The sequence below is a fragment of the Gymnoscopelus microlampas genome (assembly GCF_963454915.1).
Source record: "Gymnoscopelus microlampas genome assembly, chromosome: 16".
NCBI lineage: Eukaryota > Metazoa > Chordata > Actinopteri > Myctophiformes > Myctophidae > Gymnoscopelus > Gymnoscopelus microlampas.
In genome coordinates, this window is record NC_139953.1 from 41493758 (window position 1) to 41516981 (window position 23224).

The following is a 23224-nucleotide window of genomic DNA, read 5'->3' on the forward strand; positions in this document are numbered from 1 at the left end:
GATTCTACATGTCTCCTAAATCTCAACAGTATTCTGAAAAACGTATGTTTCTATATCAGTGGTGCTCAATCTTTTTCATTTTAATATTTAGTTCCAGGGACCCCCCAGAAGCAAAGATTTGAGTTAAAAATGTTTGCTTTAGAAATATATATATTCAAAGATTTGCACACATTTTCACGATTTTTCAAAAATAGCAGATCTACAAGCTCATAGCGCGGCACTCGGTGCCGCGCTATGAGCTTGTATATCTGCTGTTTTGGGATATCCCAAAGTGTAAAATAATGCTTTTTAGCTCAAATCTAAAAATGACACAGTTCCAGGTCTCAATGGCTTAATCTATCATGTGTGTAGTTCAATGTGTGGACGGATGGCCGCACACTCACAGCAAAATACTGAATGTTAACTTATGGGTCAATTTCTACTCTCTCAGGGACTTTACAGTGTGTCTGCAGCAGACGTTTGAACGTAGCTGACGTTTCCTCATATTTCTCCTGCCTGTCACTTGTTCCTTTTCCTTATTTCCTTTTCTCTCCCCTTAAAAAAAAAAAGCACAAACTGTACACTGATATTTTTTCTCTTTTTCTGTTGCTCTCTTACTCTATTTACTCTCTCTATTTCAGTTTTTCTCTGTTTCTCCTTCTCCCTCTTTATTTTGGCACTGGGGTTCCTTCTCGTTTCTCTCTTTGTTTTCCTCTCCTGCCTCTCCCACTGTTGTATAAGAGAGAAGGAGGGATGGGGAGAAGGGGGCAAGAAGAGAGGAGAAGAGTGATGGAGAGAGAGAGAGAAAGAAGAGGGGTGGAGAAGATTGGAATGGAGAAATGACAGGGCTGAAATTGAGGCAGTGGAGAAAAGGCCGGATGGAGAGAAGGATGCAATAGAAGAGAGAGGGAGGGATGGAGAGAGGCATTGGAAAGGAGGAGAAAGAGAGACGGATGAGAGGAAGAGAGGAATGGGACGGGTGGAGAAAAGAGGGAAGGATAAAAAGCGAAATGAGAGCCAGTCCTAAATTCCCTGTGGTGACTCTGAGTCACCCTCTCTCTCTCTCTGGATGGGACAAGCGTGTTACGTAAGACATATACTGGTCTGGTGTTTTGGCGGGAGCATGTTGTTTATGTGTTCTGACTTGTGTGAAGGGAACTTACAGTAAGACCAGTAAAGTTTATTTATTTTGCAAGTGAACACTCGTCTCCACTCCCCTTTTGTATTCTTTTGCTCTGTATTCAGACTGTTTAGAACAGTGGTTTTCAACCAGTGGTCCGGGGACCACCAGTGGTCCTTGAGGGAGTACCAGGGGGTCCCCAGCAAAATTAGTTAATAGCGTCACAATCATTTTTAACCACTTAGCTTTGGCTATTCAAAAATAGCAGATATACAAGCTCGAGTGCCGTGCTATGAGCTTGTAGATCTGCTATTTTTTTTTAAATCTTGAAAAAGTGTGCATATCTTTGAATATTTATATTTTTTAAAGCGAAAATTAACTGATATCTTTGCTTCTGGGGGTCCCTGGCACAAAACATTTTCAAATGGGGGTCCGCGGCCAAATGTATATCAATTTAGGGGTCCTTGGCATGAAAAAGGTTGAAAACCACTGGTTTAGAAGAGAGAGAGAGAGAGAGAGAGAGAGAGAGAGGAGGCTATGGTGCTATGGGTACACGGAGGGTAGAATTCCAGAGTATGAAGGGAAAATACGTTATCCAGGAGGCACGACTACGGTATGGGAAAGTCGGCAAAACGTAGGGAAAGACCATTAGTAAACGCTCTCCTATTCTTCAACAACCACTGTGTTCGAGGTACCTTTCAGCAAGGCAGTTGCTCTCCTCCTGGAGCTGCTTAGCCACCAACAGCAGAGTTGCTGTGTGATTCAACTCCAACGTCCTTTTTGGGGGATTAATAAAAGTACTATCCTATATCCTATCCCATCCTCAAGTTTATTATCACATTTGTACAGGTGTATAATAATAATAGTCGGTGAAATTATTTTCTGTAGTGTACAAGCTCCCACGAATAGCAGTTTAAAAGATAATTATAAGAAAAAAGGAAATGCAAAATAACAATAGCAAATATACATTAGGTAAAATAGAAAAAAATAGAAATAATGCAGAGTACCTCAGTCTCTTGTGCAAGTAAGAGACATCAATTAGCAGAAGATATCAAGTATGTATTAAATGTGTGAGAATAAGAGTATATTCACATCACAGTAATAATATACATGTTTGATAATGCCAATATCTGTGTCACCAAGACGCTGGTGCGGATGAGTATTGTCTCAATTTATCTGAGGTAGAATAGTCATTTAAGACCTGAAGCGGATTCTACATGTCTCCTAAATCCCAACAGTTTTCTGAAAAACGTATGTTTCTATCAGTGGTGCTCAATCTTTTTCATGTCAAGGACCCCCAAAATGATATGTATTTGGCCGCGGATCCCCATCAAAATATTTTGTTCCAGGGACCACCAGAAGCAAAGATTTGAGTTAAATTTAAAAAATATATATATTCAAAGATTTGCACACATTTTCATGGTTTTTCAAAAATAGCAGATCTACAAGCTCATAGCTATGAGCTTGTATATCTGCTATTTTTGAATAGCCCAAAGTGTAAAATAATGCTTTTTAGCTCAAATCTAAAAATGACACGGATACCAGGTTTTAATGGGTTAAAACAAACATACTACAATCTGCTTTGCTTCACACTGTCAGTTAGACTATTGGAGTGTTATTAATGCCTATAGAGTAATTTATGCTCTGTACGACGGTGTTGTGTGCCGAAAAGAAAAAAAAAGACAAGTTGTAAGCTTTTAGATAGCATAGGCTATTTCCGGCACTCGTCACAAAAAGTGCAAATGGGGCTGATAGTGAATAACTCCTTTCCTAAAGGGTTTCTATGCATGAAGTGAGTCCATTTTATACCAAGATACCAAAAGAAACGACAAGTTAAAAATACAAAAGGTCAGCGGACTTCCCCGTAGAGAAGGACTAAAATACAGGTGAAGGTTGCTTCCTGTGTTGTCACGTCGTCACAGGAAGTGAGGCTGACGGGATGTTTGGCCCTCGGGAGCACATTTACGTCAAAGAGTCTGAACATAAATGCGAGCACTGTGATTGGATAAGATAAGAGGACGGCGGAGAGGAAAAGGCAGCAGGAGCTGAGAGCTGACGGTCACATCGGAAGTCATGTGTCAGTGTCCTGTGTGTGTGTGCGTGCGTGCGTGCGTGCGTGCGTGCGTGCGTGCGTGCGTGCGTGCGTGCGTGCGTGCGTGCGTGCGTGCGTGTGTGTGTGTGCACGTGTGTTTGCAGCAAGGGTGGGAAATTACCACTACTTACATCGGAAATCACCACCACACACACACCAGGCAATTCCTGCTGAAACTGTGTCTTTATTCTACCTGCTCTGCTGTCAGACGACCATTCGTAACACTCTCACTCAGAGTTACAGACCAGTAAGGGTCCATTTGGTTCCACCCAATAGCAGATCTACAAGCTCATAACGCGGCACGAAGTGACGCGCTATGAGCTTGTATATCTGCTATTTTTGAATAGCCAAAGTATAAAATATGGTTAAAGTGGTTAAAATGATTGTGACCGCTATATTAAAAACTCTTGCTGGGGACCCCCTGGTAGCCCCCCAAGGACCCCTGGGGGTCCCCGGACCCCACGTTGAGAGAACCAGTGTTTTAGATAGCTGCAGATGAATTGTATCTGAAATCTATTGACCACGTTTTCACACGCCGCCCCATTCTGCTGTTACATCATAGTCAGGGAGGTGGGAAACCTCCGCCCAAATGACACGTTTTTTAGGAGCGACCATAAGTGACTCGGAGTTCATTCTTTGTTTCTTAGACTAGCTCTGTATTCAGTTTTAACCACATGATTATTACCCCATAGCATCCCTATTCTGTGGGGTGAACATTCTGCGAAAACAGCATATCTACAGCAAACTCACAAAAGAAGACTCTCTTGCTCTTCAGACTGTCGTCCTCTATTTGTGTTTTTTTTTTTTTTTTTTACTTATAATTTTTGTCCCACGATTTTGTAACCCACATTTTTTCACCCAGTGCCAATTGCCTATGTAATCCTGGGCACTACCTACCCTCTGCCAGCCTAGGGAGAGCCCAAGCTCATGCCTCCTTCAATGCATGAGGAGCAAGCAGGCCGCTTCTTATCACCCGACAGGGAGGAGTTTCCCTGGTTGGACATAGCGCGTGGAAGGAACACGTTATTCCAACCAGTTCCCTTCTCCTCCATCAGGCGCCCCGGCTGACCAGGGGGAGGCAGTATAGTGACCAGGATTACTACATGTTTTTGTGAGGGTATTAAGTACCCTAGGAGACACGGGGAGAACATGCAAACTCCACACAGAGTAGGCCTCTATTTGTGTTAAAGAGGTCTCCGTATGCGTGAGTATAACTGCACGAACTGCACAAATAATGACCACAAGCATCCAGCGCACTGAGCTGTTTAGACTGTGACAGCTCGTCTGAGTAGTGAGAGGGACTTCCCTCTGACTCAAACATCCCGAGTTCTGTCCTCCTCACCATGAGCCAAGTGTCCGTTAGACACCGAAACCACGAAACACAAAGCCAGAGCCAAGTGTCCGTTAGACCAGTGGTTTTCAACCCTTTTCATGTCAAGGTCCATTATTTATTCGACATTTGAGCCACGGAACCACCAGTTGATGAGATTTAGCCTCTCAGACCCAAGACTTAGAATATTTTGTTGTCGTTGGATACGATTTTGTCCACGATTCCATCCATGCTGTATTGATGTTGGTACCATAGGAGAGATAACAGGAAAACGTCGATCTAACAATTCTTTAAGTAAGTAATGCAGATGTTTAACAATAATTTATCTCTTGAGATCATTTAGCCATTTAGCTGGGGACCACCTGGTGGTCCCCAGACCACTGGTTGAGAGCCACTGCGTTAGACCCCCCCCCCCCCCCCCCCTCCACGCACGCACAAAATAATGAGGGTCGACTCCAGCTCGTAGCACTAAAAACGCTACAATATCAATACATAGCAACGTTTCTTAATCAACCGAGTTTCTCAATCCAGCCCTCAAATTCATATTTGAGGCCAAACAGGTTTGCCCACCGTGTGTTCTCCCTTACGGGTCCATTTGGTTCCATGCATTTTACCCACTTGAGTAGCAAAAACAACAAAAGTTTCCAAAACAGCTCTTTTAAGAGCCGAACATAATTACTGCTAAATATCCTTCATCAGCAGTAAAATCAGTTCAAGGGCTTGTGTGTGTTTGCTGTCTGTCTTTCCCATGTTGCTGGGGTTGGAGTTGGATGAAACAAGGAGTCAAGTGGCCGTCTTCAACGTCTTTGCTTCAGTCATGACCCCCTCCCCCTCCCCGTTTCTTTATGTAAAAGAAAATATGTATTTTTAAGTCCACAGCACACCAATGCAACTCCTTGCAAGTTGCAACTGTCATTTGGGGTAATGGTTGCAAGTAGTTGCAAGGAGTTGCAATGAGTTGCATTGGTGTGGACTGCCCTTAGACACGGCGAACCCCAAAGTAAGGGTAAGGCCGGATTTATACGTTGCTGTGCGTGGTGTTGCGTACCGAAAATAGCAGATCTACAAGCTCACATAACGACGAGTTGTGAGCTTCTAGATCGGCTGTTTTCGGGACACACGAGAAAGTGCACGTGAGAAGGCTTTACAGGTCGACGTCTTATCTGCTGAGCAAAGTGTCAGCTCAGCGGAATTCCTCAGCTGTGTGTGTGTGTGTGTGTGTGTGTGTGTGTGTGTGTGTGTGTGTGTGTGTGTGTGTGTGCGTGTGTGTGTGTGTGTGCGTGTGTGCGTGTGTGTACCATTGAACCTGGCCCTTTGTCTTTCTCCAGTGTCAGAGGTTCTTTGGTAAAGTCGACCAGACAAGGAGAACAGGGGGCTCGGTCTGTTCTGCCCCGTCCAATCAGGATCATTTCCAGTGCCCTGCACGCCACCCCGCCAGTGTTGCCATGTCTGCTTATTATAAGCGACTTTGGGCTTTGTTTTTTCTGTACAGTCGCTTGTAAATATGGTTGGTTGTGGTTTGTTTGGGCTTGTTTTTACAGTGTAGTTACTTATTTGGGCTTGCTTCCAAATGTATTGATTATTGTCTAAACCAGTGGCTCTCAAACATTTTCATGTCAAGGACCCACAAAGTAATATGTATTTTATTTGTCCACGGACCCGCATCTAAAACTTTAGTTGTTAAAATGTTTCAAAAATGTTCCACATTTCGCACTTTTTTGATCTTTTTGAAAATAGCAGATCTACATGGGACGTGTTGTGAGCTTGTTGATCGGCTTTTTTCAAATAGCTGATGTATATATAGTACGTTTAAAGTGCTCATGTGGCCTTCTTTTGGGCTTGTTTTCATAGACCTCGTTGCGTATTTCTCTCGCAAAATCTGGCAACACGCCACCCCACAATAACAACTATGAAAATAAAACACAGCAACACAATTGGTGGATGTGGTCTGCAGTCACAGTGCTTAAAAAAAAAAAAAAAAAAAAAGAATTACTTCACCAATCTCAGTAACAACGTCGTCCACATTCCTCTGCGGTTAACTGGGAGTTCACCAGTGACCTTAAGGAACAGAATGAGCCTGGTACGAAAAAGACAAAAACAAAACGAAACAAAAAACGTGAGCCCGTTAAATCCAGTTCGTTATCCGCTTAGCAAACAAATGACCTTTGTTTTCTTCACAAAGACAATGGGCTGATTTATTCAAATCAGTATTTTAAATTGAGCTCCCGTGTACCATTGCATGGTCTTGGGATTGTCATGGATGCTGAAAATCCTGCTAAATCTGGGAAAACCGTACCTGTGTTTTATAATTCAGGCATTCTCAGGATGAACAATATAAATATGTTATAGGCGTTTTTGATATCGTGTTTGAACAGCTCAAACCACCCTTTAGAACGGTTTTCCAGAGAATTGCAAATATAGCCGGTTTTGAATGGGGGACATTTACAATGTACAGTACATTTATAGGCCAATATTATACCAAGTCCAGTTGCCAAGTCACTGCCGTTATAAGCTGGTCTTACTTACTTACATTATACCATGTGCAGTCTATCCAGGGGTCTTCAACAGGGGGTCCGGGACCCTTTAGGGCGTCCTCAGAGTTACTACAGGGGGGCCACCACTTTTCTTTTAATACATTAACCTCTTGAACCCTAGCATTCCTATTCTGATGGGAACATTAGCCGAAATGAGCACGAGGCGACGCGTTGTGAGCTTGTAGATCTGCTATTTTTGGCAAAGAGGTTTGGTGTAGAGGGGAAAAAAGAGCAGATCAAGTGCAAGTTTTCTAATTATTGAGGGTTTAAGGGTCTGAAAATACATATGAACATGAATCCAACACTGATGATAGTGCTGTGAAACAAGTCTATGAAGCTATCTATGAAATCTATGAAAAAGTTTAATATGAAACACAATTGTATACAATTGTGCTGCTTCATCTCTGTCACAGCTAAGGGGTCCATGGCCTGAAAAACGTTGAAGAGCCCTGGTCTATGTACTGTAGTAGTCATGTAAAACCAACAATTTCCTCAGATTGTGATGTCATCATTCTGCAGTTCAAAATGATCCATCCATCTTCCCGAACAGAACATCAGAACTGTTCTCATTTTAAGTTATTTCCATATCGTTATTTTAAAAAGCAGCTGATATTGTTTTGTAGATATTCTGTATGTGAAGTTTTCCCCATATCCATTTCTCCACCCCACCTTTATCACACCTGCATATGTCTATAATGGTCTTCTTTTTTCTCCCCGCAGTTTGTTTTCACATGAACTAGAGTGCAATTAGGAGATGAGAGAAGGGTTTGGCAGAGAGGTCTTGAGTGATTGTGATGAACTGAAACGGACAAAATATACTGACAGTACCAAATGTAAAAGTACTCGTTAGGGGTGTGCCGATATATCGTCCCACGATATATCACGATACGTTTTCGTGACGATATGTATCGTTTTGGGGAAAAAGAATATCGTTTTGAATTTTTTTTTTCTTTTTTACAATCATTATAATCAGGCATGCAAACAGCCCCGAGGTGAAAAGGGTGACAACATGTTTTTTTTGGGTCAGGTGTCACACTATTGCCCTATTTGGATTGAAAACGGCTATTGTAGCTGAAAAGCTACAAGTTTGCATGTCTGAAAAATGCAAAAACAGAATTATTTGTTTGCATTTACTTTTTTCCTCCCCCATCTATTTTCATAATAAAAAAAGTGCGTATCGTATCGATATCGTATCGAAGTTGTGAGCCAAATATCGTATCGTATCGTTTGGTGAAATTAGTGTATCGGCACACCCCTAGTACTCATTATGCAGAATTGCCCATTTCACAATCATTAATGGATTATTATTATACTTAGTAATGCATTCATGGTAAATGTTGGGCTGATTGATGTTAATGACTATGTGCTGCTGTTGAGTAGCTTAATACAACATAGATTAACTGATGAAGTTAATGTATGTTTTGTATTAATAATCTAAATTTGCAAGGTAACTAAAGCTGCCAAATAATTGTAGTGGAGTAAAATTATGCGACAACGATATTTGCCTCTGAGATACGCAAGTAAACTAAAAGTACCTTTTAGTGGTCCTCAAGTACAGTACTTGAGTAAATGTGATTAGTTACTTTCCACCGCTGGGTTTTCTGAACCACTACAAGTGGAAACATAACGTTATGTTCATAGTTTCTACCGAGTAAAGACACAACAAGGCACTGATGCTTGGGGGGGTTTCTGGCTCCGGTCCAGTTTCTGCAGCTTTTCAAACATCTGAGCTCGTCTTTCTTTGCTCGCCCAGCTCCGTTTACTCTCTGTGGTAGCTCCGTGTTGACATGGGCTCAGTCCTAACCACTGCATCCTGCTCATCACGTGTGTGTGTGTGTGTGCGCGAGTGTGTGTGCGTGCATGTGTCCATGCCCAGCTCCTGGCCAGGTGTTGGGCTGCAGATGCTTGCAGCGCCCTGTGCAGTGAGGCGAAATCTGATCCTGGAGAAGAGTTAGGGAACATTATTTCATGTTGGTCTTTCTTAACCCATCGAGCCCTGAGGCCGATTCTACAAATGTCTTCTAAATCCTAACAGTTTTCTGAAAAACGTATGTTGCTGTTGATGTCAGTGGTTCTCAAACTTTTCATCAAGGACCCCCAAAATGATATGTATTTGGCTGCCAAATCCCCCCCCCATCTCAAAATATTTTGTTCCAGGAACCTCCAGAAGCAAGGTTTTGAGTTACAAATGTTTGCTTTAAAAAATGTATAAATTCAAAGATTTGCGCCAATTTTCACGATTTTTCTAAAATAGCAGATCTACAAGCTCATAGCGTGTCACTTCGTGCCGCGCTATGAGCTTGTATATCTGCTATTTTTGAATAGCCAAAGTATAAAAATAATGGTTAAAGCGGTTATAATATACCTAACTAAAATGACACAGATGCTTTCCCGGTTTCAATGGGTAAAGTAGCAGGGCTTGTAGATCGGCTATTTTCTAAAAGTTGCAAGGAATTGTGAAAGAAAGTTTGAAATTGTTCACACAAAACAGGGACGGCAGGTTGTGAGTGGTTCATGTTTCTCAATACAAACATACATTTTCCGTTCAAGTATATGGATTGCTTCCCTTTTTCCCCCCAAAAAAACAAACAGGTAAACAGGTACAATAAAAGAATGTCAAAATGATCATTTTCTTATAACAATAACAACTTATATTCACAACCAAGGCTGCCTTTATATTCAGGTTTGAGAGTGGTTCTAATGGAAACGTGTCAGTCTTTCTTAACCTGAAATGTGTTTAGTGTGACTCACTGACTGTGGCATTTATGGAACAACTGATGGAGTTTCAGGGTCGTTGGGTTGTTGGGTTTTATTTTTATGCACTGTGAATGTTTTTGTTGAGAATCGCTTCACGGATTGCTGCACATACCGATCAAATACAGACTCAAGACTCCATTGTTTTTGTTTTGTTTTTTAAAGGAAAAGTAAATACATTCTTTCAGCTAGTCCAAGTTCAAGGAGATTATATGGTAATAATCATCGCAAGGTTAAAATCCTGCACCCACTTGTTGGTCCATTTTTTTATTTGCACTCAGGGTTTTGCTCACAGTGCATTGTGAGCTTGTAGATCTGCTATTTTCAAAAGATTTTTATGAATTTATATATTTTATTTGAAAACTTGTGAAACTGGACATTCTGCATAATGAGTACTTTCTACTTTTGCTACTTTAAGCACATTTTGATAGATTTACCCATTAAGACCTGGAACTGTGTCATTTTTAGATTTGAGCTAAACAAGCATTATTTTACACTTTGGGCTATTCAAAAATAGCAGATCTACAAGCTCATAGCGCGGCACCGAGTGCCGCGCTATGAGCTCGTAGATCTGCTATTTTTGAAAAATCGTGAAAATGTGTGCAAATCTTATATATATTTTTAAAGCGAACATTTTTAACTCAAATCTTTGCTTCTGGGGGTCCCTGGAACAAAACATTTTGATGGGGGTCCGTGGCCAAATACATATCATTTTGGGGGTCCTTGACATGAAAAAGATTGAGCACCACTGATACAGAAACATACGTTTTCCAGAATACTGTTGAGATTTAGGAGACATGTAGAATCGGCTTCAGGTCTTAATGCAGTGCTTATTCTATTCTTTTATATGCCATTTTGGAGTGCTTCGTGGCTCCCCATGTGTCCCTTTTTAGCGCCAGAGTTGGCTTTGTAACAACATCATCATTATTCCACGCCAGCACCGCCGCGGCAGCACGCTGCCTCTTTGTTGAAGTGACTTGTGTTTGGCAGCCAGTCGACAGCGAGGCCGTCCTTTTCACTGCGGTCACACCTCATCAAGGTCTCAATGGAGTTAAACTCAATGGGACGACATATGTCGTTTTAGTGGACGCTTTTAAACACACAAAGTACCAGAAGGACATACAGTAGGGGTGGAAACATTGACCACATTAACCCCGTGTCCTGGCTTATTTTTGGGCATGGTATGGGCCACGATTCTCCAAAATAAGCATGTTATTCTATTAAGCGTATTATGCTTTATCATTTATACTCCAATGAAAATAGCCGATCTACTGTACTGTTAGCTAATTTTCTTTTTTTTTTACTATTTTCCACATTGTAATGACATGCCCAAAATATATTTTCCTATAGGAACGCCTGGTTGAAAGTGGTTAACCTGAATGTGTGTGGCGCAACGGGATGCGTTGTGCGATACTCAAGTACTGTACTTACTGTAAGTACAAGTTTGCTGATATAAATTATTATATTATAAAACATACATTAACCACTTTAGCCCTGTTTTATACATAGGCTATTTGAAAATAGCCGATCTGCAAGCTCACAACACAAATTTTCAAACATTTTAGTACTTTAACCTTGTGTACTTTAAGTATATTTTGATGCCAATACTTTTGTACTTTTAATCAAGTAACATTTTGAAAACAAACGTGAGAACTTGTTCCAACACTTTACGATATGGTCGTGCGACAAACTTTAGATCAGGCTTTTAAGTGATTCAACACGGTGCCAGTATTGTGTCGTAAAACTACCAAGGGACCAAAAAGAAACGCTTGTTGCATTAGCATGCAGGGATGATTGGCTGGTGTAGAAACAGATTAGTGACTGGTGAAGCTCCCTCCCTGCAGCCTTCTGGTCAGAGTTGCCATGTCCGCTTATTATGAGCGACTTTGGGCTTCTTTTTCTGTAAAGTCGCTTGTACATATTGGTAGTTGCGGGTTGAGGTTTCTTGGGCTTGTTTCTAAAGTTTAGTTGCTTATTTGGGCTTGCTTCCATTTTTTTAATTTATTATTTAAACCAGTGGTTCTCAAATATATTCATGTCATGGACATATGAATTATGTAGCCTATTTGTCCCTAATCCCCCCATGTTTTGTGTCAGGGAGCCCCGTACCAGATTTGTGTTGTTAGAATGTATACAAAATATTCCAAAGATTCAAGTTCAAGATTCTTTTGAAAATAGCTGATCTGCAAGCTCACAACGCGTCGCATCGCGACGCGTTGTGAGCTTGTAGATCGGCTATTTTCAAACAGCCGATGTTATACAGTACATATATGTTTAAAGTGCTCATGTGGCCTATATACTGTAGTCATTAGTCACTTCTTTTGGGCTTGTTTTCCTAGACCCATGGTTGCGTGTTTCTCTCACAAAATCATGGCAACACTGCGTCTTGGTTCAGAGTGGTTATTGGGTCGTGGTGGTGTCCGACTCGGCAGGAGCGCTGAGTGCTCTATTATAACGGGCTGACCTTCTCAGATTATTGAATCTGGTATTGATGGATGGTCTCGGTGTCAAAAGGGCCTGCTTGGCAGCATCTGGAGGCTGAATGGAAGGGCCCGAGTTTAGGCACCCGTCCCTGCTTTGTCTGGGGCTCTCTCTCCCTGGCTCTCTCACTCACTCTCTCTCTCTCTCTCTCTCAGCCGGCGCTCCTGGACAAAGACGGGGAAGTAAAGAAAGTGTGCTCAGTGAAAGAGTGTGATTGTCAGCCTTTAATACACAGAGACACACACACACACACACACACACACACACACACACACACACACACACACACACACACACACACACACACACACACACACACACACACACACACTCTTTCTCTCTCTCCACCGTCTCTCCCTCCCATCCATTCAGTTCCACACTATGTATTCATTGTAGAAGTCCAGTCCAGATGGATTCCAAGGCTGCTGTTACACTGTGAAAACTATACACATTACTTGATAGCATTGGAGAGCTGCAAGTTGCGTGAGGATTCATACAACTTTACCGTTACATATACAGTAACATTTTAAACACATTGAAACTACAAGCAACCCGTTTTACTGTATGGTAAACAATATTAAAAGTTATTTTGTAGACCTGTTATTAGTTTTTTTCTTTTACAAAACATATCTAATTTGCCAGCCGTCGAACAACAAAACCTCATAAATAGTTAATCACGGGTAGGTGCTTTTATACTCTGTTGTACCGTAGTGTCCCTTTTCGAAAATAGCAGATGTACAAGCTGCGATATACAATCTGTACTATCGTAGTACACAGTATAAATCAGGCTCTAGTGTCCAAGTGTCCAGACCGAGACATATTTTTGAAATAGGATTAGAATTGCATTTCAAACCACCTAGGAATGTGGTTCAAATCTAATCTACAAAAATCTGCTTCCAACTGCTTTTTTTTTGCTGTTCAGACTTGATAAAAAATCTGATTACAATCTTGATAGATAGATACAGTAGACCAAAAATCTTATTAGGTCTGCCAGTCTGAACATTGATTTGTCTTTCAAAACCTCATTTAGTTTTTCTTACTTGAATTGTGACAGACATTCTCATTTAAGTGATTTGCAGTTTTATGACCCTGTAAACCTGTTAAAACACAACAATGAGATGAGAGGGGGCAGTGAGTGTTATTTACTTACTTCCCCTATAAGAGACTTTAAAGAGATGAGCCGTTTTCATAGTTCTACCATGACATGTCCCTCGTTAGTATCCCAGCTACCCATCGTCATGGTTACTAACGAGCTGCTCAGCTGTTATGGTTGATTGATTGGTGCGTTCTAATTGACAGCTGATTGCGTGAAACCGGTATAAGCCGAGAGATGGAGGCAGCAGAGCGACGCACGCCAGAGAGGGGTTAAACCTATTTGTGCTTTCAGGTCAAATGGAGTTTGGTTTTAACCAGCAGAAGGTTATCTGACACGTTTAGAAGCAACGCCAGTGAATCAATGCCAATAAGAATACATGAATAAGAAATTGATATCCACCAGCAAACCTGCTTTCAATCCTGAATGTAAACATTTTCTATTTATCCCATTTAGACCTGGAACACCTATACATACATTGTTATACCTTTCAAGCCGGGAACACCTCTGTTTAACCCATTAAGATCTGAGGCAGATTCTACAAAAGTCTTCTAAACAGTTTTTCAAAAAAAAACTTATGTTGCTATATCAGTGGTTCTCAAACTTTTTCGTAATTGTCAAGGACCCCCAAAATTATATGTGTTTGGCCACAAGCTTGTAGCGCGGCACTCGGTGCCGCGCTATGAGCTTGTAGATAAAATAATGCTTTTTTAGCTCTAATCAGACCTACGTTTTTCAGAAAACTTAGGTCAGGATTTAGAAGGCATTTTTAGAATCGGCCTTTAATTGAACTCAACCATTGTGTGACTTAGTTCAATCTGTGTGTGTGTGTGTGTGTGTGTGTGTGTGTGTGTGTGTGTGTGTGTGTGTGTGTGTGTGTGTGTGTGTGTGTGTGTGTGTGTGTGTGTGTGTGTGTGTGTGTGTGTGTGTGTGTGTGTGTGTGTGCGCGCGTGCTCGAGAGCGCTTACGAGTGGAGCATGCATGTGTAAATAAACGTGGTGTAAATGCGGTCCCATATTCCTGTGGTTTTGTGACGGGCCCTTCCAGAGAGGGAGGAAGCAGCTGTAGGGGCCACACCAAACGCAACATTTTGGCCCCACCTGAGTTCCACGGGGCCCCACCCGTCTGTCCAGAGTGCCAACAAGGACCCCAGTCAGACTGGGCAGGAAACAGACCCCTACCCCTGCCCAGAGACACTTCCTGTCACACACAGAGAGAGAGAGAGAGAGAGAGAGAGAGAACGACAGAGATGGAGAGAAGGAGAGAGAGAGGGAGAGTGTGGACCCCCTGTGTCCAGACCCCTACCCCCCACTCACACACACACACACACACACACACACACACACACACACACACACACACACACACACACACACACACACACACACACACACACACACACACACACACACACATATCTAAACACACCCACCGGCCCTTATCAAGGGTCCTTTGTATTTTGTCCAGGGAAGTGGAGCGCTTGTTTCGCTCCTGGGAGTTTCCCTTCAGTAAGCAAGATCTAAATTGGGTGCACAATTAGTTGGGGGGGGGGGGGGGGGGGACTGTGAAATCATCACGGCAGTTGTCAAGGTAACATTGAACTTACTACAAACATCATAGCATCCATCCAGGAACGTTTCAGGGATGCACAGGTCTTTTTCCTTCTCATGTTTACATTTGAACCCATTAGGACCTGAGGCCGATTCTACGAATGCCTTCTAAATCACTAGTTCTCAAACTTTTTTGTAATTCAAAACTTTTTAAAATGTTTCAACACTTTCAAGATGTTGCGCTGTGAGCTTGTATATCTGCTCTTTTTGAATAGCCAACTTAAAAAATATGAATTGACACAGATGCTTTCCCCGGTTTTAATGGGTTAAGACATTTAGCTGACGTTAATAATCCAGAGCATCTAGATTCTCTCTCTCTACTTCAATTCTTCTCAACCCTTTTAATTTCAGGGACCCCTGTTTGGTACGTTTTGTTATCTCTCGGACCCCAATCTACTCTCTGTAAAATCCTCCGTTTCCATTTAACTCTCAGAGATACAGATTTGTAAGGGTAAATTCTGTTCCTAACTATCAATACTTTAGTTGGGCACCCCCCCTGGAACCTCTTCAAGGACCCCTTGGGGTCACTGGACCGCACATTGAGAACCACTGACCTCTACATTACAAGCACTGGAGGAAATAACTGTGAATAAAAGTGAATTTAGCACTAGTAGTAATAACAATTCTTTGCAGATTATGAATACAACATAAAGGTTACGGATTGCATTTAAGTAGAGATCTAAGTACTTCTTTCACCACTGATTTCAAGCAACACATTTCAAGATGTGCTTTACAGACACACACATACTGTTCAGAAATGATTATAGTGGGCACGTCAGTTGTTACAGCATCTGATACCAAAGAAACCTCATACATACTTGGCAGTGAAGCGGTGGAGATTGTGATGACAGAGTGATGAATGCAGGGATGATTGTTTTTTGTTGTCTTTTTTGTGCGTCTTTCATCATCGCCATCACGCTTTTATCTGTCTGTCTGTCTCTCACACACACACCCACACACATGTGGGTGTGTGTGTGTGTGTGTGTGTGTGTGTGTGTATGTGACACACACCCACATAGGTACAGACACACACACACACACATAGGTACAGTATACCTGCATTTGTGCAAGTGTTTTTGGGCACTTGCAGGCTCACATGCATGTGTGTGTGTGTGTGTGTGTGTGTGTGTGTGTGTGTGTGTGTGTGTGTGTGTGTGTGTGTGTGTGTGTGTGTGTGTGTGTGTGTGTGTGTGTGTGTGTGTGTGTGTGTGTGTGTGTGTGTGTGTGTGTGTGTGCGTGCGCGCGCGCCAAGGGGCTAGCATACGGCTTGTAAATTGAGGCTATATAGGAAGGAAGTGTGACAGTTCATGGCCTGTTGTAGCAATTAGGCTCTATTCAAGGGTTTTGGGCCGAACTTTACACTTGATTTTATTACCTTTCATAAACATTGTCATACATACTATATGCTTCCAGTCACTAGTTTAAAGTCTTCTTTCAATCACCATGATATGCGTTTTGGTAAATTATGGTCCCATTCATTTTTAAATGAATGATAAAGTAGGGTACGTTTCTAGGGTTTCTACTGGTTCTACCGAGTGAAGACCCACCCTCGCTGCGGTTTCAGCCAATAGCATTAATTTCCGTTAGCATTTCGGACCGGATATCAACCGGATATAGAAAGATGGGCGATTTGACATCGCTGCAAAATAGGCTTCATTTATGGTTTGTAGAAACGCTTTCCATATTTTTTTTTTACGGTCTATGGTGTGTACGCACGCGCACGCCGCACGTGTGTGTCAGCTGAGGTATGTCGGGTCAAACAAGGAGCCCAGTCAGGGTAGCTCCCAGGTGGCCAGCTGTCCTGACCGCAGCCTCGGCTAACTCCTCTCCTCTCCACTCCCCTCCACTCTCCTCTCCTCTCCTCTCCTCTCCTCTCCTCTCCTCTCCTCTCCTCTCCTCTCCTCTCCTCTCCTCTCCTCTCCTGCCTTCTCTTCTCCACCAACCCACAGGCAGTGGTGGAAAAAGTACTCAAATTCTTTACTTAAGTAAAAGTACCAATACTGCAATATAGAATTACTCTGTTACAAGTAAAAGTCCAGAATTCAAAAATGTACTTGAGTAGAAGTACAAAAGTATTGGCATCAAAATGTACTTAAAGTACCAAAAATTAAAAGTACTAAATGTTTGAAAATAGCAGATCTACAAGCTCACAACGCGTCGCGATGCGACGCGTTGTGAGCTTGTAGATCGGCTATTTTCAAATAGCCTATGTATAAAATAGGGCTGAAGTGGTTAATGTATGTTTTATAATATCATAATTTATATCTGAAAAGTAACTAGCAGCTAAAGTTTTCAAATAATTGTAGTGGAGTAAAAGTACAATATTTGCCTCTGAGATGTAGTGGAGTAGAAGTAAAAGTATTGGAAATTGGAAATACTCAAGTAAAGTACAAATACCTCAAAATTGTACTTAAGTACGGTACTTAAGTAAATGTACTTAGTTACTTTCCACCACCAACCCACAGGCTCACTCTTCGTGCCAGAACTGTTACAACACGTCTCATCAGCTGTCATATCCACTGTATATCACGTCCAAACCAAACACTAGCGTCATCCACCTCCTCTCCAGGAACCGTTGAGTAAAATAAGTCGTGCCGTGCTCTTGTACTTTCCATGTATACGAGGGCCGTTATTATATGGTTATTATGACGGTTTATTATGTTTATGGTTAGAGTGTCATCGAGTCGCCTTCCTTTTCAGCGTTACTTTGTGTTTTCTTTGGAACTGGAGATCACACACAGGGTGGGTGAGGTCGAATGAATATGTCTTGTTATCACAGGAATGTGTTTTCTGCAGCCACCGATTCTTGAATGGAGACAGAAGTGTGTAGGAAGGAACGTTGTCTCGTGCAGACACTCTCTCTCCTCTCTCTCTCTCCCTCACTTAAGCACGCACACACACACACACACACACACACACACACACACACACACACACACACACACACACACACACACACACACACAAGCCCCCTTTCCTGTCACTCTCTCAAGTCTGTCTCAAATGGCAAATATAACTCTCTACGGCAGGGGTCTTCAACACCCCCCTAGGGGGTCCTCAGAGCTGCTACAGGGGGTCCGCCAAATCTTTGTGTGATAAGATTTAGTTCTTTTGCATTAACCACTTGAACCCTAGAATTCCTTTTCTGAGGGGAACATTAGCCGAAAATAGCAGATCTACAAGCTCTCAACGCCTCGCAGCGCGAGGCGTTGAGAGCTTGTAGATCTGCTATTTTTGGCAAAGAGGCTATAGGTGTAGAGGGAAAAAATTGCAGACTAAGTAAAAAAATAAAGTTTAATCTGAAACACAATTTTATACAATATAGAGTAGGGGGTCCCTGCTTAATCTCTCTCTCAGCTAGGGGGTCCTTGGCCTGAAAACGTTGAAGACCCCTGCTCTACGGAACCAATAAGACATAATATAGCTTGGTCATTATTTGCTCACAACATTGTGAACTTGTAGATTGGCTAAGTTTGAATATCCAAAGTATGAAATATGGTTAAAGTGGTCATATTAAATGATTTTGCAGGGGACCCCCTGGAACCCCCTCATCATGGGCCCCTGGGGGGGTCCACAGACCCCACTTTGAGAACCACTGCTGTAGTGTTCAGTGTTGTTGTTGTCCAGTGGGAGTGACTTCAGGAGGTGTTTCCTGCTCTTTATGGCCACACTGAGCTTCCTGCACGCGTTTCAGTGTCAGGATAAAGAACCAGAAACACACTCAGACCTGTGGGACTCATGAGTGTTAGGTGCATTAGTAGTTCTTCTGGGCCACTGGTCTGTTATAATGGTGTTCATGTGACACGGCTGTTTTTGTGTTAAAGAGCTAAACCTCGCGTCACCAGGCTTTCCACCACGGAGGAAAGCCTGGTATTCATTCTAAAACTGAGTCGTGTGATCCGGTTTAGAAAAAAAGACTGTGTTTTCCGGTTGGTGTCGCATTGTTTTTGTTCCCCACATAATGCAGATCAATTAGTTTCGCTAGTCTCGCTAGTCGTCATCATCATCATAACCTTTATTTCAACTCGGAATACAGTTCAGGGGCAGGCCCTCATTTTCAATGTAGCCGTGATACAACAATAATATCAACAGAGATACATATATACAATTCAATATCAAATATATTAAATAATCAGAAGACAAAGAATACTCAAAATATTTTCCAGAACTAAAACAGATACATAGGGAAATTAATTAAAGCAGTTACAGTCTGAAATAAAAGTGTTGGAAACCATTGCCCTAAATTGACCCAAGGAAGGCAGTGATCTAATTTTTAGGGACTTCTGGAGCTCATTCCAAGTAGATGGAGCACTAACAGAAAATGCTGCTTTGCCTAGCTCTGTATGAACCTTGAGCGTTAGGAAATCACTTGAGCGGGTCTGGTAGGAGCTAGGGTTCTGCTCCAACATACCACAAATATAATGCGGGAGCACACCTGAGATGGCTTTAAAAATGAAGAGATACCAGTGTTTATCACGCCTCTCAGAGAGAGAGGATAAGCTAGCGTTCCCATAAAGGGTACAGTGATGGGTACCATAACTGTCACCAGTTACCCATCTTAAGGCAGAGTGGTATACTGTATCAAGGTGCTTTAAAATTGATGGCGCAGCAATCCTATAAATAGAGTCGCACTACGAGTTAGAATAAAAGATGGACATACCAAACGATTATTATACCAAGAGAAACTAGATGATTATACCAAACTAAACACATTTTAAACTAGGGGAATCATTTTGGAGGCGCACGGCAGCAGAGGTTCCGGTCGTGTGTGTTCCGGCCACCTGATGACGTAAAGTTATTTCCGCTCCAGACAGGATCAGAAACCCAGAAAATGATATTGAGCCCAGGCTATTAAGGAGATAGCGCTAGCTGGAACGTGTTTGCAGACTAGTCAGTGTTGCCAACCTTTTATCAGTTGTGGAAGAGAAGTACCCAGATAGGTAAAAGTAGCAATACTACAATATAAAAAAGAATCTGTTACAAGTGAAAGGCCTGTACTCAACTCAAATGTAATTTATTTCAAAATGTGTCAAACGTTTAAAAAAAATGCCGATCTACAAGCTTGCGACACATTGTGAGATTGTAGGTCGGCTAAAAATAAGGCATGTTTTGTATTAATACTCTAAATCTGCAAAGTAACTCGTAACTAAACCTGTCAAATAATTGTAGTTGAGTAAAAAGTACAATATATTTGCCTCTGAGATGCATTGGATTAGAAGTATAAAATGTCAAAAAATAATAAACAAAAAAGTAAATGAGTAAAAGTACCTTGTACTTAGTAGTAGAATTGTACTCAAGTACTTAAGAATAAATGTATGTAGTTACTTTCCACCCCTGCACTTTATCCAGGTCAGGAGAGGTCACCCAGGGAACCACCCAGCAACAACAGCCTCAGGGGAGCTTAGAGAAGCTTCTGGCTGTCTGGAAGATAATGATTTGTCTTGAGCAAGTATCACATTAAAACACTGTGGTTGGTAAGGCATGGCACGGCCTTTTTATTTGTGTAGCACATTTCAACAACAAGGCAATTCAATGTGCTTTACACAGAACATCAACGCAAACACAATTATAAAATTAGGATACATAAAACTAAAAAAGTAAAAAGGAGGGAAAAAATTACTCAATCTAAAGCAGCGGCAAACAGAAAGGTCTTTAGTTGTGTTTTAAGATAAATAAGAGTGGCAGCAGACCTGCAGTTTTCTGGGCGTTTGTTCCAGATGTGTGGTTCATATAAACTAAATGCTGCTTCCCCACTTTTATTTGTGGTTTTAGGAACAGAAAGCAGACCTTTACCAGATGACCTGAGAGATCTGGATGGTTCATGATATCGCACTTGGCAGATCCCAGTGTAAAGTAAGTGTGTGTGTGTGTGTGTGTGTGTGTGTGTGTGTGTGTGTGTGTGTGTGTGTGTGTGTGTGTGTGTGTGTGTGTGTGTGTGTGTGTGTGTGTGTGTGTGTGTGTGTGTGTGTGTGCGCTCGTGTGTGTGTGTGTGCGTGTGTGTGTCACCACCAGGCGACGGCCGCTTGGGGGCTTGGGAGTGACATGCAGCAAAGGCCATCGGGATCGGGACTCCGATCTACAAGCTAAAAACGTTCTGGCTTGTGGATCTGCTCCTTCTTTTCATACTTTTGTGTGACGCTGTAGTATGATCAAGCAGGCCGTTAATTTACTAAAAAAGAATATGGAGAATTGTAGCAACAAAATCTACAATCTATTTTTGGTGTGTGACACCGCTGTGCAACTACAGTGTATATGAATCAAGTTCAACAGTGCATATACCACATGAATAAGGCTGTTATCCCTCCCACACAGCTGGCCCCTGACTCGAGGGCCTCTCTAGCATTTCCTGCCACTCTGTTCCCTGTCTGCCTGAAATTAAGCGTAAATAAAATGCCAAAAAGAACTCTTCAAAACAGTAACGTTCTTAAACTTTTTGTTTGCCAAGGACCCCTTAATTGATATATATGTGGCCGCGGACCCCCATCGTAAAAAGATTTTTTTGCCAGGGACCCCCAGAAGGGAAGATATGTGTTAAAAAAATCTTGAAATGTTTTAAGACTTTCAAGATTTTTCATGAATGTTCAAAAATAGCAGATGTACAAGATCGCAGCGCGGCACGAAGTGACGCGCTGTGAGCTTGTACATCTGTTATTTTTGAATAACCAAACTCCACTTTGAGGACCAATGCTTTAAAAGAAAAAGAAAGTCTAGATGGAGTATCGTAAATAAAACCTCATAATAAGCTCTATGAAGAAAAGCGCTCGCCGCAGTAGAAGTGTGTATTGTGCACGACATGCGCATCTCTAACACAAAGCCTGCATCGCGTGCGTCGTGTGTGTGCGTGCGTGCGTGCGTGCATGCGTGCGTGCGTGCGTGCGTGCGTGCGTGCGTGTGTGTGTGTGTGCCAGAGCAGGTGGCATTCCGCAGCACACATCCATTCAACACGTTGTTCCGTACTGATGGATTCCATTCCAATATGGTCCACCTCGAGTGTGTGTGTGCGTGTGTGTGTGTGTGTGTGTGTGTGTGTGTGTGTGTGTGCGTTCAGAGGCTCTTTGTCTGCGGTGTAAAGCTGAGGAGGGCTAGCGGGTGACAGGGTCCCCCCCCTCCTTCTCTCTCCCCCCTCAAAGAAAGAGGAGGCAGATGGTCGTCGACGAAAAAAGTTTGTCACAGACAGCCGACCTCCTGCCGTCTCCTCCCATTCACACCCTGCTGCACACGCCCACGCACGAGATGCTGTGTGTGTGTGTGTGTGTGTGTGTGTGTGTGTGTGTGTGTGTGTGTGTGTGTGTGTGTGTGTGTGTGTGTGTGTGTGTGTGTGTGTGTGTGTGTGTGTGTGTGTGTGTGTGTGTGTGTGTGTGTGTGTGTGTGTGTAGGCATGGTACAGATGTACGTCTGCTCTAATAATTATGCGAAGGGCCTCCTTATGGTTCAGTTGGATAAGGATAATAATGCAGTATATATACTATGTACCCTTAAAAAACACTTGAACCCCAAGCATCTCTACCCTGGGGGGGCATTCGATACTAGTGTAGCCCATGGGAATACAGTCAACTAAGTATAGTTTTTAAGTGGTTCCGTCTTCAGGGTATTGATCATTCTACACAGAAAAAATACTTTTAAAAAAATCTCTCAGAGTGAACCCATTCAATCTGGGAATGCATCTCTGTCATTTTAGATCTGGCTATTCAAAAATAGCAAATCTACAAGCTCATAGCGCGGCACCGAGTGCCGCGTTATGAGCTTGTATATCTGCTATTTTTGAAAAATCATCAACATTTTTGCAAATCTTTGAATATGTATTTTTATAAAGCAGCGAACATTTGTAACTCAAATCTTTGCTTCTGGGGATCCCTGGAACAAAACATTTTACAAGTGTTTGCTTGAAAAAATATGTATATTCAAAGATTTGCACACGTTTTAATAAATAGCAGATCTACAAGCTCATAGCCCGGCACCGTTGTATATCTGCTATTTTTGAATAGCCAAAGAAAGCTAAAATGACAGAGATGTGTTCCGGGATTGAATGAGTTAAACAAAGTCTTTTGCACACCTGATCAGTGTTCAGCGACAGGTGCGTTGTATATATATATACAAGCTCACAACACGTCGTGAGCTTGTAGATCTGCTATTTACTGAGCAGCACGACACCGGCCGGCACGCAACCACAAGGATAACTGAGGCTTTAAGGAGAAGAAGACACACCCGCACACTGTCTTTGATGCCTTGCT

General features: G+C 42.2%; 1 protein-coding gene across 2 annotated transcripts in view; it reads left to right on the forward strand.

Annotated features, from left to right (window-relative positions):
- Positions 1-23224, forward strand: part of LOC311063164 (rho guanine nucleotide exchange factor TIAM2-like) — an 88301-nt gene that overhangs the window by 18894 nt on the left and 46183 nt on the right. Inside the window, exon 2 of one of the 2 annotated variants that reach the window (XM_084082424.1) lies at positions 20772-20846. The gene's annotated coding sequence lies outside the window, so the exon portion shown is untranslated. Of the gene's footprint in view, positions 1-20765; positions 20847-23224 lie in introns of both variants that reach the window. The other variant, XM_084082425.1, reaches the window with a different exon arrangement.